Genomic DNA, 16,931 nt, shown 5'->3' with positions numbered 1-16,931 from the left:
ATTTAATTCCATTAATAGTTAAATTCTAACTGGCTAGACCTGCTCAGGTAATAGAATATATTTAAATAACATTTTTGTTCTTTTCTGAATGCAATAATGTAAAACAGAACAGTTGTACTAACAATGTAAATGGTTATATTAAATGTATGACTATTAATATTTTATATCCGAGGAGAGTACTTGACTGTTTATTTTCCTAAATTAGAAAATAAAGAATATAACTTTAAAAGAACATTAATATAAAAGAAAGGAAGCAACAGAATATATATGGATACATTTTCCGCAAAATGAAAGAAAATAATAGGGAACATCTTTATGAAAACTAAAGGCTTCCAACTGTGCCAATAGACTCTATCATTGCTTAATGACGATTTGTTACCTGTAGGTCCAGAAAGAGAAACCCTTTGGACTCTATTTAGTGCAATTTGCACCTTGTGTTATCTTTCTCTGAACTTCAGAAAATAGATATTGAAGTACTTTGTCAGCCAACCAAGGTTTCAAAGTCTGTACTTTTTAAGATTTATGAGAAGCTTATTACATGGTTCAGTCTGAAACAAATTGCGGTGAGTAGGATTTCATTTAATATTGATTTATATCATATTTGAAAAGCCTGAACTGTTTAGATGCCAATGCTTTAATTTCAAAGTTGAAAATATAAGATTTGAACAGCACACAGTTGAAATGAAATTCATATTGATAAATCTTTAGCGTATAATTGTACATAAAATGGTACTGCTACACGATATTCTTCAATTATCACATTGTTTCAATGTTGGAACTTGTGCAATCAAAATCATTCCAAAGTACTCACAGATAAGCAAAATTCTGTGGATGCTAAAAAAAAATCTCAATAAACATAAACGGCTGGAAATACTGATCAATACAGGCAGCATCTCTGGAGTGATATTGTCTGAAACAACTGAAATTATTACACTGTTTCCAGTCGACACGGAATATTTCCAGAATCTTCAGCTTTACTTTATAATTAGAAACATGAATATTTTTCACAGTCGACTGTCATTCTTCAATGGATGTCAAGTGATTAAAAAATTAACATAACTAGAAGCAGCTAAAGGCTCTGCAACTCTTTACTGGTCTTGTGACGTGTACCTTGCTATCTGACCCTGATATTCACTTAACCCCTTGGTATCCAGGGAACTATTGGTCTCAGTTTTGAATATTATCAATCACAAAGTGTGAAAATATTTGTTTTTGTTACAAAGGACTGGTTTCTTTCTAATCTAATCCGTAAAGGGCCAACTCCTTAACTTGAAACTTGGCTCGCATGTACCTCTACTCAAAATTAGGAATTAACCTCTTGGTGTTATCTTGTAATTTTGTCATTGGAAGCCCATATCTTTCACTAAGATCACCTCATTCTTCTAACTTTAAGCATAGGCTAATCTCACATGCTCTCATTTCATTGAACCTACATATCCTGGGAACCAATCTAGTGCATGTATACAGCATTGAACACAGGTAAGTAAATCATTGGAGTTATCCAGCATGGAAAGAGGATATTTGGCTCACAACATCAATGTGCAGAATTAATCACACCTTCCAGAATTTGACCTGTAACATTCAAAAAATAACTGCGATTCAAGTGCTCATCTCATCACTTCTTAAGTGCTGTAAGCGATGCTGTTTCCATCATTCTCTTTGGCATTGTATCATGTGTTCCAGATATTCATCACTCTCTGGAGTGACAAAGATTCCCCTCAGATCCATATGAATCTCTTGCCCTTTGCCTTGTATCGGTAATCTCTAATTTTATTCAACTCCGATAAGGGAAAAAGATTCCTGCAATCGACCCTATCTACACCTCTCATAATTGTATATGCCTCAATCAGTACATGTCCCCTCTTAAGGGCCCGTCTCACTTTCACAACCTAATTCACGACCTCTGCCGAGTTTGCCCTTGACTCATACTTGCAGCATGGTCGTAGGTAGGTCGTGATGCTAGTCGTAGGTACTCGTGGCATCAAGTTGGTCGGGGCGTTTTTCTAGCCTGATGAAAAATGTCCGCGAGTAAAAAAGGTTGTGAATTAGGTCGTGAGAGTGGGACAGGCCCTTTATTCTCATCCACTCAAGGAAAAACGAACCCAGCCCTCCCAGTCTCTCCTAATAACTAAAATGCTTTTTCCTCAGCAACATGCTAGTAAATCTCATCTGCATCCTCTCAAGCACTATCACATCCTTGTGTTGAGCAGAAAGCAAGTACTTCAGCTGAGGTCAACATTTATAAAATTGGAGCATAACCTCCCTGCTCTCATATTCAGTGCCCTGAAGGCCAGTATCCTATATACCTTCTTAACCACGTTGCCTCCATGCTCTGTCATCTTTAAAAATCTTTAGAATTGCACACCATTGCACACTCTGTTCTTCAATACACCATTGAATTTTACCATTCATGGTGTATGTTCTTGCCTCTTTACTAGGACTAATCTCCATCGACCATTTTAGTTTAGTGATACAACACAGAAACAGGCCCTTTGGCTCACCAAGCCCACACCAACCCTGTACGCTAGCACTATCTACACACTAGGGACAATTAACAATTTTTTATTTTTTTTAACAGAAGCCAAATTAATCTACAAACCCGTACGTCTTTGGAGTGTGGGAGGAAACTGGAGCACCCGGAGAAAAAACCCACGCGGTCACTGGGAGAACCTACAAACTCTGTACAGACAGCACCTGTAGGCAGGATTGAACCTGGGTCTATTCCGCTGTAAGGCAGCATTTCTACCGCTGTGCCACCGTGCTGTCCATTTCTGAACCTTTCACCATGGCATCGATATTACGCTGTAGCCTTAGATTATCTTCCAAGTCAACAACTCAGCAGTCTTAGTCTACTGTCATACATACTGATCATGCATTCTACATTTGCATCTAAAACCATTTGTGTGTATTCATGCCAAAGTGGATAGCCTCACATTGTACACCATTCACCATTTTCTTGCTCATTCAATTAATCTGCCTGCAATCCACTGCAATTTGCTTGCTTCCTGCCCATGCCTTACTTTCACACCAAACTAACTATCATATGCAAGCTTGCAACTTTTATTCATATTATCTTGTGAATTCTAAATATATAACAATTCCATATCAAAAATCTTTTTGTATGTGCAGACATACTATATCCATTGCTCACTAAAAATTGCTATAATTTAGAGGGGGTGTTGCGGTATTCAAGGATGGCGTACATAGGGTCACGGCCGCTGCATTTGGCTTTTCCTCATAATACTTTTTATAGTTTGCACACAGCGCTCTATCTGCCCGTTGCTCTGTGGATAAATGGGACTTGAGGTGACATGGGAAAATTCCCAGTCATCCTGGAACCTACGAAACTCGGCACAGTCAAATTATCTCGCGTTGTCTGTCATCACCAATTCAGGAATGCCATTCCGAGCAAACATGCCCGTCATCTCACGTATCACCGAATGTGACGTCATGCCTGTCAACTGCGCTATTTCTGGGTACACTTCTGACACCATGTAATGTCTTCTGTTAGACCCTGTTGTGACTAGCACAATAACTGCACGTCCAACATCTTGAATGCACCAGGAAATGTCTAGAACATCACCTGACCTCAGTCATGAGGCACAGGCACATTTGCCAGCTTCTGCTTTTGGCCTCAAGGGGCACTGGCATTTATATTACATATACATCACAGATGGATAGAAAATTGGATGGCCAGCAACACGCAAAGAGCAGGCATAAAGAAGTTTTCTTTCTTGTAAGCAATGTACAATGAAAGTTGTGCCACGGGAATCAACCTTGAGACCTCAATTTATCAGTTTATATATTTAAAAAACCTGTAAATATAGTTGGTAAATTTGTTAATGACAGAAACATGGGAAATAAAATAATTTCTGAAGAAGCCCAAGCATGTTGCAAAAGATGTAATGTAGTAATTGGGAAAGCTAACAGAATTGTATCATTTATTATCAGTGGAAATGCATATAAATGTTGAAGTTTTATAGTGCTTTGGTGAATAAGCATGTGGAATACTGTGTACAGTATTTGTTTCCTTAAGAAGGATATAAATGCATTAGCAGCATTTCATTTCAGAGAAGGTTTACCAGACTGACACTTGGAATGGTCTAGATGAGAAGATTGAATGATGGTGGAATATCTCTCCCCCCCCCCCCCCCCCTAACCCCATTCTCCTGCCTTCTCCCCATAACCCCTGACTCCCGTACTAATCAAGAATCTATCTATCTCTGCCTTAAAGTGTTATTCAATATTGTCTATTCAAGATCGTCCATTCAAGATTGAGATAAGGGAAGTTTTTTTTCTCTCTTACAATTGAGACTCTTCATCAAAATGTGCTTGAAGCAGAAGCTTTGAATAATTGAAGGAAAAGGGAGATAGATTTTAGATAAGGAAAATAATTGAAAGGTTACTACCGGTCAATTGGAATGCGGGAGTTGGTTGCAATCAGAACACCTTGAAAGCATGAGTGGTTTGTGTCTACTCCTTTTTTCATGTTTTCATGTAAATGGTTGCATTCAAAAGTGGTATAAAAATGTGGTTGGCTCCTTGCATTTCTGCAGTAAGTGCATTATCCCAATAAGGGAGCCTGGCCTGCTAACATAAATCAGAATCCAGAAGCAAGTTTAATTTATAATGTGCTGAGCTGGTTTATAGGTCATGTATTGAGATGTTTGATGGCAACAGGCATGAAATGCGCACGTGGAAGTTTATAATGACTAAATGTTCTACTTGATAAGATAATAAAGACAAAATTATTTCAAAAGTAACTATTGAAAGGAATAGTCTTGATGGTTGATCTTGCTTTAAAACTTATCATGTGGCAATTGCAGTTTTCCTGCTTCTTTATATGCTTGATAACCATACCTCACCTATTTTTATTGTTCATACAAAATAGCTTTGGGACAAGTACTTTTATTACTTCATCTATCTCACCCCACCCTCATTTAACAGTAAAATAATGTAATTTAAAATATGAACTAGCTGATATGAACTAGCTGATCATATTTACGATATGAACTAGCTGATCATATTTGGTTACAGGCCCTATGGGTTGATCTTGGATGTTTAATCTTGAACCTGCAATGTAGTCTTGTTTTCTGCCTATGTCATGAAACCCGAGTGGCAATTATTTCACAACGTAGTTTAGTTTATTGTAACTGATTAGTCCTTAGATTTTTCAGGTTGTAGTCTGCAGGTGAGAGCAGATCTGCAAAATTAGAAGATTTTTGTCATTGTGGATTAGGCATAAATTGCACAAGAATAGTGAGTTACAAATTCTGTGTTTATTACATCTAGTTCAGGAGATTTATTTTAAGGTGTATATTAGTATGACTACTCGCTTTCAAAGCCGACAGAAATTGCATGTCATTTTATCAGATACATGGATGTGAGAGGTGTGGAGAGAATCGAGCCAAATACAGGCAAATGGGACTGGATTAGATGGGGCATTTGGTTGGCACGGACAAGTTAGGCTCAAGGACCTGTTTCCTGGTTATATTACTCGTGAGGTAGGGAACAATCTCTTTAATGCCTCCCACTTCAATCTCTCAGCTGGGATACAATAGGATAAGGATGAATACAATATGTATCATGGTTGAGAGACTAATGTGTCTATCATCAAGGCTGCCACAGTTGCATTGCTAGTGACCAGATAGCTGTGGGGCCAGGTCTAGAGGAGGTATTGAAGGAACCAATGAGGGATGAACATCTTGACCTCATCCTCAACCATCTGCTGCTGTAAATGCACATGTCCATGACAGCATTAATATGGCTGGCTTCTGCATAGCTCTTGTGGAGACAAAGCCCTGTCTTTATCCGGACGACACATTCCATTCCATTACGATTTAATACCTGCTACTTTGTGACTTGAATGCCAAGCAAGGAGCATCTCCATGAAAGGAATCTAACCACCAGTACTTGACATTTGTTGGATCAGAAGTGGATATCCATGAGGCACTGAGAATCATCAGGACCATTTAAATTGAACGTCGCCTCAATTTATAATCTAATGGAATGGAATTTTCCTTAATCTATACTATTAATTCAAGGACTAGACCCTGGAATGAAGAAAGGCAAGTTAGGTGCAAACTTTAGATGTATTTAAAGTTAATGTCCCATCCTGGCACTGTTGCAACATAGAAATTCATATGTCTGAATAATAAAATAGCAAGCAATAGATAGAACTAAGTGGTCCAAGATGAATGATTCAAAATGTTACAGTCCCATTCCATCTAATTGTGGAAATAATGTTTCTACAAAGAACATTCCCATCTCAATGATGGTGAGGGTCACTAAATAAGTACTAAAGAAGCGGCAGAAACATTCAGTGACAAGTGCCAAGTGGGTGGGCTGTACTGGGTTCTTACTGAAATTGCCACCATCATTGCAGACCATTTTAAGAGAATTTGATTCACTTCATATGATATCAAGGAAGCATTATAAGAATTAAAATAAAGGCCTTTTGCAACAAGACAATGCCCCAACTATAGTACTGCAGAATGACTTATTCTTCTCATTAAACTGTTCCTGTACATTTTTAACTCTGGCATCTGTCTGACAATGTGGAAAGTTGCCGAGAAATATCTATCCAAGCAAATACCATGCAATCCATTTGATTCTCCATTATCAGTAAATTGGCAGAATGTGTCATTGACATTTGAATCATGCAGCATCCACTGAAAAAAAATCTACTCACCAATTTTCAGTTTCGATTTGACTAGGATCAGTTAGCTTTGTAGATCATTAGAATTGATAAAATATGAATTCTAGATATGAAGTGAGTTTTACTGTCCTTGACATCAGGGTAGCATTTGATTGGGAATAGTATTAAAGGACCTGAAGTCAGTGGGTATCAAGGTGAAAAAAATTGTCAGGACAAAATAAATAGTAGATATTGGAGGTCAATCATTCCAGGCCCAGGACATCACTAGGAGTTTTTCTGGTCCATCAATGATTATGCAATATTCAATTCTATTCATATTACTTTGTGACTTGAATGCCAAGCAAGGAGCATCTCCATGAAGGGAATCTAAATACCAGTACTTGACATTTGTTGATATTGTTGTTGCTGAGTCCTCTACTGTCAACAGCCTTGGGTCAATATTTTTGGCAAACAAAAAATAAACTTGACTACCCATATAAATAATATAAGCATGTGTGATATTGAGTATCCTCCAACATGTGATTTATTTTTGACATTCCAAAACTTTTCTACCATCTTCAAGGCATGTCAGGAAATTCCTTGATTGGCATTCCTTCCACTATTAATAGACCATGTTGGCATTGGATCCTGTCTTACAAACTGCATTGCAGTTACACACCAAGGCTTCTCTATTGATATTCGCCAAAGCTGTTGGTCTTTACTACCAAGACATCCAAGTGTAGATAAGAACGTTAACATGTTTCAGGACACATATGAAGCATTATTAATCAATTATCAAATGCAAAGCATGGTTTTGAAGTAGAGTCTTGAAGAAGATTTAAGAGGGGATTTGACATAATTCAAACTCAGATAAGTGAGTTCATTGATGCTGCCTCACCCGCTGGGTTTCTCCAGCACATTTGTCTACTTAGTGAGTTCAGTGATAGGAGTGATAGGGTTCAAATAAAAAATATTTAATATTTTGTGAATTAGTGTGCATTTCAATATTTCATATAATCAATCAAGCAGGGAGTTAACCTAATATGCTAACTATACTTAATTAAGATAATTAATAGACAGAATATTAAGTCCACCTGATAATTTAGTAATGGAAGTGGTTATATTAATGTAATCTAAATTTGGTGTCAAAAATGGCAACATATGTTGGAAGTGTCTTAAATTGCTATGAATTTGATTTGTCAAGATGTGCATGTTGCAAATAAGAGAAAGAAGACTAGAAATATATCCTTAAAGGCTCAGATAATTGGGAGACATAAGAAACATAACCCGTGCAGTTTAGTTAAATGCATGATCTGTTTTAATATCTTGTGTAAGAATGAGATAAAAGGCCAAAGTGGAAAAGGAGCAAAATATTACATAATTCTAGATCATAAAAATACCAGTATATCTAAAATGTCTGAAATAAAACATGACTACAATTTACATGTTTCCAATAATGACATTGACACCTTGGGGCACGTGTCTTAAGTATGCAAAGCTATTTTTTGCCATAGTAAATAGTGTGTCACTGTCTGGCCATAATGTGCTTCACACATCATCCCATGCCATTGTGCTTTCATAAAGATATTAGTGCTCTGCTTGTTTTAGTGATATTATTGCAATTTATTTAGTGCATTGTTCAAAATGGATTCAAAATACCCCAACAGTTCTAAAGAATACGGTTTTGTTAAGAAATCACAGCAAACAATAACTATATTATAACTATTATAAATAGACAGTGCTGGAGTAACTCAACGAGTCGAGCAGTATCAGTAGAAATGCTGCCTGACCCACTGTTACTCTAACACTCTGTCCTTTTTTTCTAGAGCACCATTTGCAAGTCATGTGCCTGCCATTAATATGCTGAATGTAGCAAATGGATGTGAAAAACATGAATATATATTAGCCATTCATTAAATCGTTTAGCATCAACTATACAAAAAATCCTTGACGATGCTGTGAAAATAGAACTTAATTAACCTGGAAGCTTATTACACATTGCAAAGGGCAGGAATGTTACAATGTAAAACATATGAAAAGACTATGAATGCAGTTAGAAGATCAGAATCAATGATAATGTGCCCATGAATTTGATGACATGCAAAATAGTGTGATGATTAAGGCAAGATTAGAAACAAATAGTGGAGCATGATGTGGGTTTTTTTTAAGGGCACTAGTACATTCAAGGCCACCCTTGGCTAGTTTGAAAGTTTCATGAAAAATGCAGACCCCATGTCCAGATTTGCCACCAGCATCTGAACACCAGTAATACCTTTGTAATATGTTTTCCAGAAACACATCCCTTACATAAACTTAAAGAATAATGAAAGGCATAGATAGAGTGGATTTGGAAAGTATGTTTCCACTGGTGGGAGAGTCTAGGACCATAGGTCATAGCCTCAGAATTAAAAGGTGCTCTTTTAGAAAGGAGGTGAGGAGAAACTTCTATAGTCAGAGGGTAGTTAATCTGCCACAGAGTGCTGTGAAGGCCAAGTCAGTGGATATTTTTAAGGCAGAGATAGACAAATTCTTGATTAGAATGGGTGTCGAGGGTTATGGATTGATGGCAGGAAAATGGAATTAGGAGGCCATGATTGAATCATCAGCCATGATTGAATAGCGGAGGCGATTCAATGGGCCGAATGGCTTAATTCTTGTGAAATTGAGAAATTGGTGTAATGTCTGCATATCCAGAGTGTATGTGTGAGATCGATGATTTACAAAATGCATATTGGATCAAAAACTGTATGAACTTCACGATTAGGGTGTAAGCACAATAACTACTAGGTACACAAATATATGAAATTCAAAATATAATACGTAAACTTAAAACTTTTTTGGTTGGAAGTTTCAATTAATCTTCAAGAATATGATGTACTCAGTGCTTCAGAGACCTGACCAAGCTGGGCTAAATATTCTAAGCTATGAATTGTTAACCAAGATCAGGCAAACAAGAATAATGGTAAGTTACACAAAAAAGCTGGAGAAACTCAGCGGGTGCAGCAGCATCTATGGAGCGAAGGAAATAGGCAATAATGGTAATGGTAATATTGGTAACATCATTGCAGTAGAAAGAAAGAGCATCAGCAAGTGTTACAAGTGACTAAAGTACTAAATAGGACTGAGGAGCAGCAAGGAATGCAAGATGTAGGGCGAAATAACTATTGTCAAGGCACGAAAAATAATTAAATGTAGGAATCAGATAGACATGTAGCAGCTCCTTATTATAATGAGATTTGTTTTTTAATGGAGACTGAGGCATAAAATAGCTCAACTGACAAGGGAAACTTAAGGGTATTTTCAATTTCAATAGAGCATTTAAGAACCTGCAAGAGAATATAAAAAATATGGCTGCTGAATGATTTAAATGATTTTTTTTGTTTGAGTAAATCATGATCTGTATTGCAGTTAACGTAACCGCCAGCACCTTTTATCTTATCAATCTCATCCCCTCTTGCTCTTTGGATCCCTCAATTGTCTGTGTCTGTCTCTCTTTCTCTTCTCTGTTTGTATCTGTCCCTCTAGTTTGCGTGTCTCTGTAAACACCTTTCACTCTCGATTTCTCTCTTTATCTCTCTTCAACTCTCTTCAAAACCAGTTACCAAGATACAGCAAATCTATTTAATGTGATAGTAAAATATGATACTGATTTTATGTAATCTTTCTTTGTCAGGCATATTTCAACAATGGATTCTCTTGTCTGACACTAGGCAGCTGAGGCACCGTATTATTGGGGTTACATAATGGTAGAAAATCCAATTTATTTTCATGAGGGCAATTTTCTAACTTGGTTTTTAAACGCTGTTTAGAATCCAAAGGTAGAAAGGAATGTAGTGAGAATTCACAGTAAGTGGGTGCATTCAGGATGTAAGATGCGAGTGGGATTTTTCTAAATGTGCGATTCTGTGTATGTATGTCAAGAGGTGCAATTAAAGAATTTAAAAATATACATTAATATCCCTTTGTTGTTTGAGCACTCTAGTTGATTAATTGACATCCCAAGCTAAAACCTTTCTCTTTTTTTGGTAGTATTAAAATAAGATTGGTTAAAGATCGTGTACTCGAGACATCCTGTGAATAATAATCATAAATGGCTGAATTTGATATTTAAATTTGAGAAAAGGCATGTAAAATAAGATTGAGTTGCATATGCTTGGAAATATACAAAAGGTGGCAAAATCTGCATCTGAGGTATATTTTAAAAATAACTAGACCAAGTGGGACCCATTGGGTCCCTGACACACGGGAGGGCTGGTCCCCCAATGCAACCCGTTCCCCCAATGCAATATTCCACCACTCACCCGTTCTCCAATACAATATTCCACCACTTGCCCATAGCCCCCAACTGCGTAGGCGTGGCTCCCCTCATCCCCCAGCACTCCCTCCCCCTCCTTTACACCCTCCCTCTTTTTAAACTTAAAAAATAATTCATTAACTTTTCACTTTAAAAAATCCAATTCCCATGCCCTGCTCCTTCATGTTACAATGTTACAAATGACAGGACTCTGTGTCCTTTCATTTGTAACATTGTAACGGGCAGAGCAATGGAATTGGATTTTATTTTAAGTGAAAAGTTATATTTCTTAAGTTTAAAATGTGAATAACTTGTAAAATATTACATCAATCTGAACGAAACTTGATAAAGTACACCACAGGACAATGGTGCGTAAGGTGGTCCAAAAATTGTAGCGCTATCGTGTACCATTTTGGCGTAGTTCCGGGAGCAGATGGACAGACAGACATACGTAGAAACAAACAAGATGATAGTTTTTGTGATAGATAGATAGATAGATAGATTAGTCAGGACTCAAGATAAGTGGCAGCTTGTAGGATTTTTGATGAGTGAGTAGAATACTAGGGTGGAATAGGGCTGCACGGTGACGCAGCGGTAGAGTTGCTGCCTTACAGCGCTTGCAGCGCTGGTGACCCGAGTTCGGTCCTGACTAAGGTCGTTGTCTGTATGGAGTTTTAAAGATTCTCCACGTGACTGCGTTGTCTGATTTCTCCAAGATCTTTCAGTGGCATGTAATCACCAAAAACCTACGTTTTGGCACAAATTTCCTCAATCACACTCCCAAAGACGCTTACAGGTATAAATTCAGTAGGGTTTTGTATTGGCTTGGTGTATGTTAATGCATGGTATTCAGTTTAATTTTTTTAACCCCAATTGAATCAGTCTGTTGAGTAGTGAGTCAACATTCAGCAGGCAAAGGGGAGGGAGGGGGATGGTGAAGACACCTACATTTCCCCTCCTTCACTCTTGTGTTGTAATTGGCTTTTTTTCTGGGATCGCTGGTCGATGCAGGCTCGGTGGGCTGAAGGGCCTGTTTCCGTGCTCTATCTCTAAACTAAATTAAGACTCTTTTTAATGTTTTTTTTTAAATGTATGACTGTGTGTGGGTGCCCTTGTCAATTGATGCAATATGGTTCTAGTAACATTCCGACTTCAACCCTGAATGCATGGTGCAGACCCGCTTTATTACTGACAAGTTCATCGGAAAATTGGCATTTATCTCAATAAATAAAAGATTGCCCTGGTGAGTGCAAATGTGCGGAAGCATCAGGATAAATCTAAACTGATCTACTCACGCTGTCTGACTCCTAACCCAAATGATGAAATATGTTGTTGATATTCAGTGGCATGTAATCACCAAAAACCTACGTTTTGGCACAAATATTCACCTCAATCACACAGTGCTTGCTCCAAACCTGGACAAAGATCCTACCAACTGCTTAATCAATCACTTTACCTCCATCATAAATTCAGAAGTAAGTGTTCATTGATGGTTGAATTGTATCAGTATTCATTAACACGAAGCAGATGTTCACTATTTAATGCATGGTATTCAGTTTAATTGTTTTTTAACTTAAACCAATTGAATCAGTCTGCCTGCTTGAGGAAATAGTGAGTCAACATTCAGGCAAAGGGAGGGGAGGGGGATGGTGAAGACACCTACATTTCCCCTCCTTCACTCTTGCTCCACCTGCCTGGTTGTAATTGGCTTTTTTTTCTGATTTAATCTTTCATCCATTGCCCTTGTGTCCCGACTCCATCCCTCCCCCTCTCCTGCCTGGCTCGATCTGCCTGTCATCCTTCACCCCTCCTCAGTTCACCAATCACCCACTAGCCCCTGTCTCGCCACTTCCCCTCTCCTCTTTATACTGGTTGTCTTCCCTTTCCGCACATACCTGATGCCAGTTTGTGACCTGAAAAGCAAACCATCGCTTTCAGCCAAAGACTGTGCTTGTCCTACCGAGTTCCTCCAGAAGATGGTTTGTTGCTCCAGAAACTAACATTTCCGTCTTTTGCTTCTCTCGTCAACATTCAGGTTTGGGCTGTTAACTGTTACCATTTAAGCCATGAAATGACTATTTTGAATGTGATAGAGCCTAACAACCTGGCATTGAAATTGGTACCATTACTAAATTGCCCTAAATCAATATCCTGGAGATCAGCAAAAAATTAACTGATGAGTCACGTAATTAATTTCCATGGCTGGAAATGTTCATGTATCACACATGTTTGTCCCATCAATAGAAAATTATTGCGATAGGTACGACATCTGCAGGATGCTTACAGCAACCTGCCAAAGCTTTGATAAAATCACGATGGCACAGCGGTAGTTGCTGCTTTACAACGCCATAGACCCAGATTTAATCCTGGCTACGGATGTTTGTACATTCTCCCCATGTCCACATTGGTTTTCTCCGGGTGCTCCAGTTTCCACCCATACTCCAAAGACGTATAGATTTGTAGGTTAATTGGCTTAGCTGAAAATTGTAAATTGTCCCTGGTGTGTACGATAGTGTTTGTGTACAGGGATTGCTAATCAGCATAGGCCAAAGGGCCAGTTTCCGTGCTGTATCTCTAAACTAAAAATTAAACTAAAGCACCCCAATCTGAGAACTCTACCTTCTATAGATGGGATGGTGTGTAACCAGGGACTCCTCCATGTTCTTGGTTACATACCCCCTGCAGCTTGGAAATACATTGCTGCTGCTTCCTCGTTGCTATTGTTGCAAAAGCCCTGGAAATCACAACCCAAAATCACTGGTTGCAATTTAATCACACTGTAGTTTTTTAAGAAAGTGCTCACCATTGGCATTTCAAAGGCCTTGCAAACTAAGCACACATCCCATGCACAAATAAAATAAAATGACACTTTATTTCAACTTGTGCTTCGCACATTGACTTTTTGGGAGTTCGTGTCTTCAAAATAATACACCTTGCATGAACTGTAAAACAAGCATTTATAATGGAAAATAATGATATTTAAAAGGATGATGTCTCCTCAGCAGTGTTACTTGTACTGAACCTAGCATAGATATATTGCAGCACTAAGTGGTAGTGAAGAAGCCATTTGAACTGTATGATAATGGTGTGGGTGGAAGAGAGAAGGAGCTGAATTAAATGAAGCTGCACTGCATATTTTTGAAATTTACAAAGATGTGTTAAAACCTTTCTATTGAACCTGTGTTCTTAACTGGCAGCTATGTAATTCTACCCAATGGTCCAGGTAAATTTATGCACTGTTATACTTAGCAGTGTTTGTAAAATCGCACAAGCATTAAGTCCTCTGGTGTAGTATATTATGCAGCATCATTTAGCAATACTAATGCAGTACTTGCATACTGCTGATATAAATCATTCTAGTACTTTATAGTGCCCTCAAAAATGTTTGGGACAAAGACCCATCATTTATTTATTTGCCTCTGTACTCCACAATTTGAGATTTGTAATAGAAAAAACCACATGTAAGTAAAGTTCACCTTGTCAGATTTTAATAAAGGCCATTTTTATACATTTTGTTTTCACCATGTGGAAATTACAGCAGTGTTTTACATAGTCCCCCCCATTTCAGGACACCATAATGTTTGGGACACAACAATGTCATGTAAACAAAAGTAGTTATGTTTAGTATTTTGTTGCATATCCTTTGCATGCAATGACTGCTTGAAGTCTGCTGTTCATGGACATCACCAGTTGCTGGGTGTCTTCTCTGATGATGCTCTGCCACACCTGAGCAATTACAAACGCCTGTGAAGCCATGTGTGCCAAACATTTTGGTGCCCTGAAATGGGGGGACTATGTATAAACACAGCTGTGATTTTTACATGGTCAAACCAAAATGTATAAAAAATACCCTTTAATAAAATCTGACAATGTGCACTTTAACACATGTGATTTTTTTAAAATTACAAATCTCAAATTGTGGAGTACAAAGGCAAATAAATAAATGATGGGTCGTTGTCCCAAACATTATGGAGGGCACTGTACTTTATTCCGACTTGTTATTGAAAATATTTTTTCAAGAAAAGGAAACATGGGAAGTGAATATTCAGGGGTATATGTCCTATCAAAAAGAGACAGGTGGGCAGAGGGGGTGGGGTAGCCCTGTTGGTGAGGAATGAAATTTAGTCCCTTGCGAGGGGTGACATAGAATCAGGAGGTGTAGATTATGTATGGATAGAACTGTGGAATATTAAGGGTAAAACTACCCTAATGGGATTTATCTACAGGCCCTCAAACAGTAGCCTGGATATAGGGTGCAAGTTGAATCGAGAGTTAAAATTAGTATGTAGCAAAGGTAATGCTACGGTGATTATAGGAGATTTCAGCATGCAGGTAGACTGGGGAAAATCAGGTTGGTACTGGGCCCCAAGAAAGGGAGTTTCTCGAGTGCCTCCGAGATGGATTCTTAGAGCAACTTGTACTGGAACCTACCAGGGAGAAGGCATTTCTTGATTTACTGTTGTGTAATGCTGGATTTGAAAAGGGAACTCAAGGTAAAGGAGCCATTAGGAGGTAATGACCATAATATGATACTTTTTAATCTACAATTTGAGAGGGAGACGGGGAAAATCGGAAGTGTCAGAATTGCAGTTGAGCAAAGGGGACAATGAAGGCATGAAGGAAGAGCTGGCCAAAGTTGACTGGAAAGAGACCCTAGCAGGGATGACTGTGGAATAACAATGTCAGGTATTTCTGGGAACAATACAGAAGGTGCAGGATCAGTTCATTCCAAAGAGGAAGAAAGATCCTAAGAGGAATAAGAGGCGACTGTGGCTGACAAGGGAAGTCACGGGCAGTGTAAAAATAAGAAAAGTATAACATAGCAAAGATGATCAGCCATGATCATAGTGAATGGCGGTGCTGGCTCGAAGGGCTGTATGGCCTACTCCTGCACCTATTATCTATTGTCAATTGTCTTACCACTTCTTCAATGTGAGCAAGACAAAGGAGATTGTCATTGACTTCAGGAAGCAAAGCAATACACACACCCTGGGATACAAAATATATAGGGCATCAAAGTAGAGATAGTCAAAAGCTCCAAGTTCCTAGTAATAAATATCTCCAGCAATTTGTTCTGGACCAGCCAGATGTTGGACGAAGCTATGGCCAAGAAAGCACACCAACGCTTCTGCTTCCTTCGAAGGCTTTGGAAGTTCGGCATGTTCCCATCAACCCTCACCAACTTGTACAGATGGGCGGTAGAAAACATTTTATCAGGATGCATCACAGCCTGATTTGTGAACAGCTCCATTCAGGACTGCAAGAAATTGCAGAGAGCTGTGGATGTAGCCCAGATCATCACACAAACCAACCTCCCTTCCTTTGACTCAATCTATACTTCACGCTCTCTCGGCAAGGCCACCAGCATAATTAAGGACTAGTCTCTCCCCAGTCAGTACCTCTTCTTGCCTCTCCCATCGGGAATGAGGTACACAAGTTTGAAGATGCGTGGGGACGGTTTCTTTGCAACTGTTATCTTGCACTAAATGTTGTACCCTTTATACTTTATTTTTGCACTGTGGCCAGATTATAATCATGTATAGTCGTTTTTTGACTGGATACGATGTAAATTGAGAGATTTTCACTGTACCTTGATTAAACATATGTAGTAATATTTTGAAGGAAGGCATATGTTTTTTAATTTATTTTTGTGATGTGAATCCAATAGTTATCTATCCCTAACAGCCTTTGAGAAGGTGGTGGTGAGCTACTGCCTTGAACCTCTGCAATCCTTCCAGTTGATGTTATATCAGGTGTTGCAGGATTTTATGATGCTGAAAAAATGCGATACATTTCCAAATCAAGTTGGTTTGTAGCCTGGAGAGAACCAGCAGATGGGGATATTACCAAACCCGTGCTGTTCTTGACCTCTATGGTGCTACAGTGGTAGATTTAGTGCTGAAGAAATAGACATTGGTTATTACTGGAAATAGGTAAAGGGAAGATTGACTGGGAATATATGCCCATGAAAATGAAATTGGATGACCAACGGAACTAAAG

The 16,931-nt window shown here is 38.4% G+C and overlaps 1 protein-coding gene across 4 annotated transcripts in view; it reads left to right on the top strand.

Annotated features, from left to right (window-relative positions):
• phyhiplb (phytanoyl-CoA 2-hydroxylase interacting protein-like b) overlaps positions 1 to 16,931 on the top strand; it is a 60,950-nt gene that overhangs the window by 10,771 nt on the left and 33,248 nt on the right. The gene's annotated exons all lie outside the window — the stretch shown is intronic.

This window comes from Leucoraja erinacea, chromosome 15 (genome assembly GCF_028641065.1).
Source record: "Leucoraja erinacea ecotype New England chromosome 15, Leri_hhj_1, whole genome shotgun sequence".
Lineage (NCBI taxonomy): Eukaryota > Metazoa > Chordata > Chondrichthyes > Rajiformes > Rajidae > Leucoraja > Leucoraja erinaceus.
Note: the sequence above shows the minus strand (reverse complement) of the source record. Positions and strands in the feature narration are given on the sequence as shown.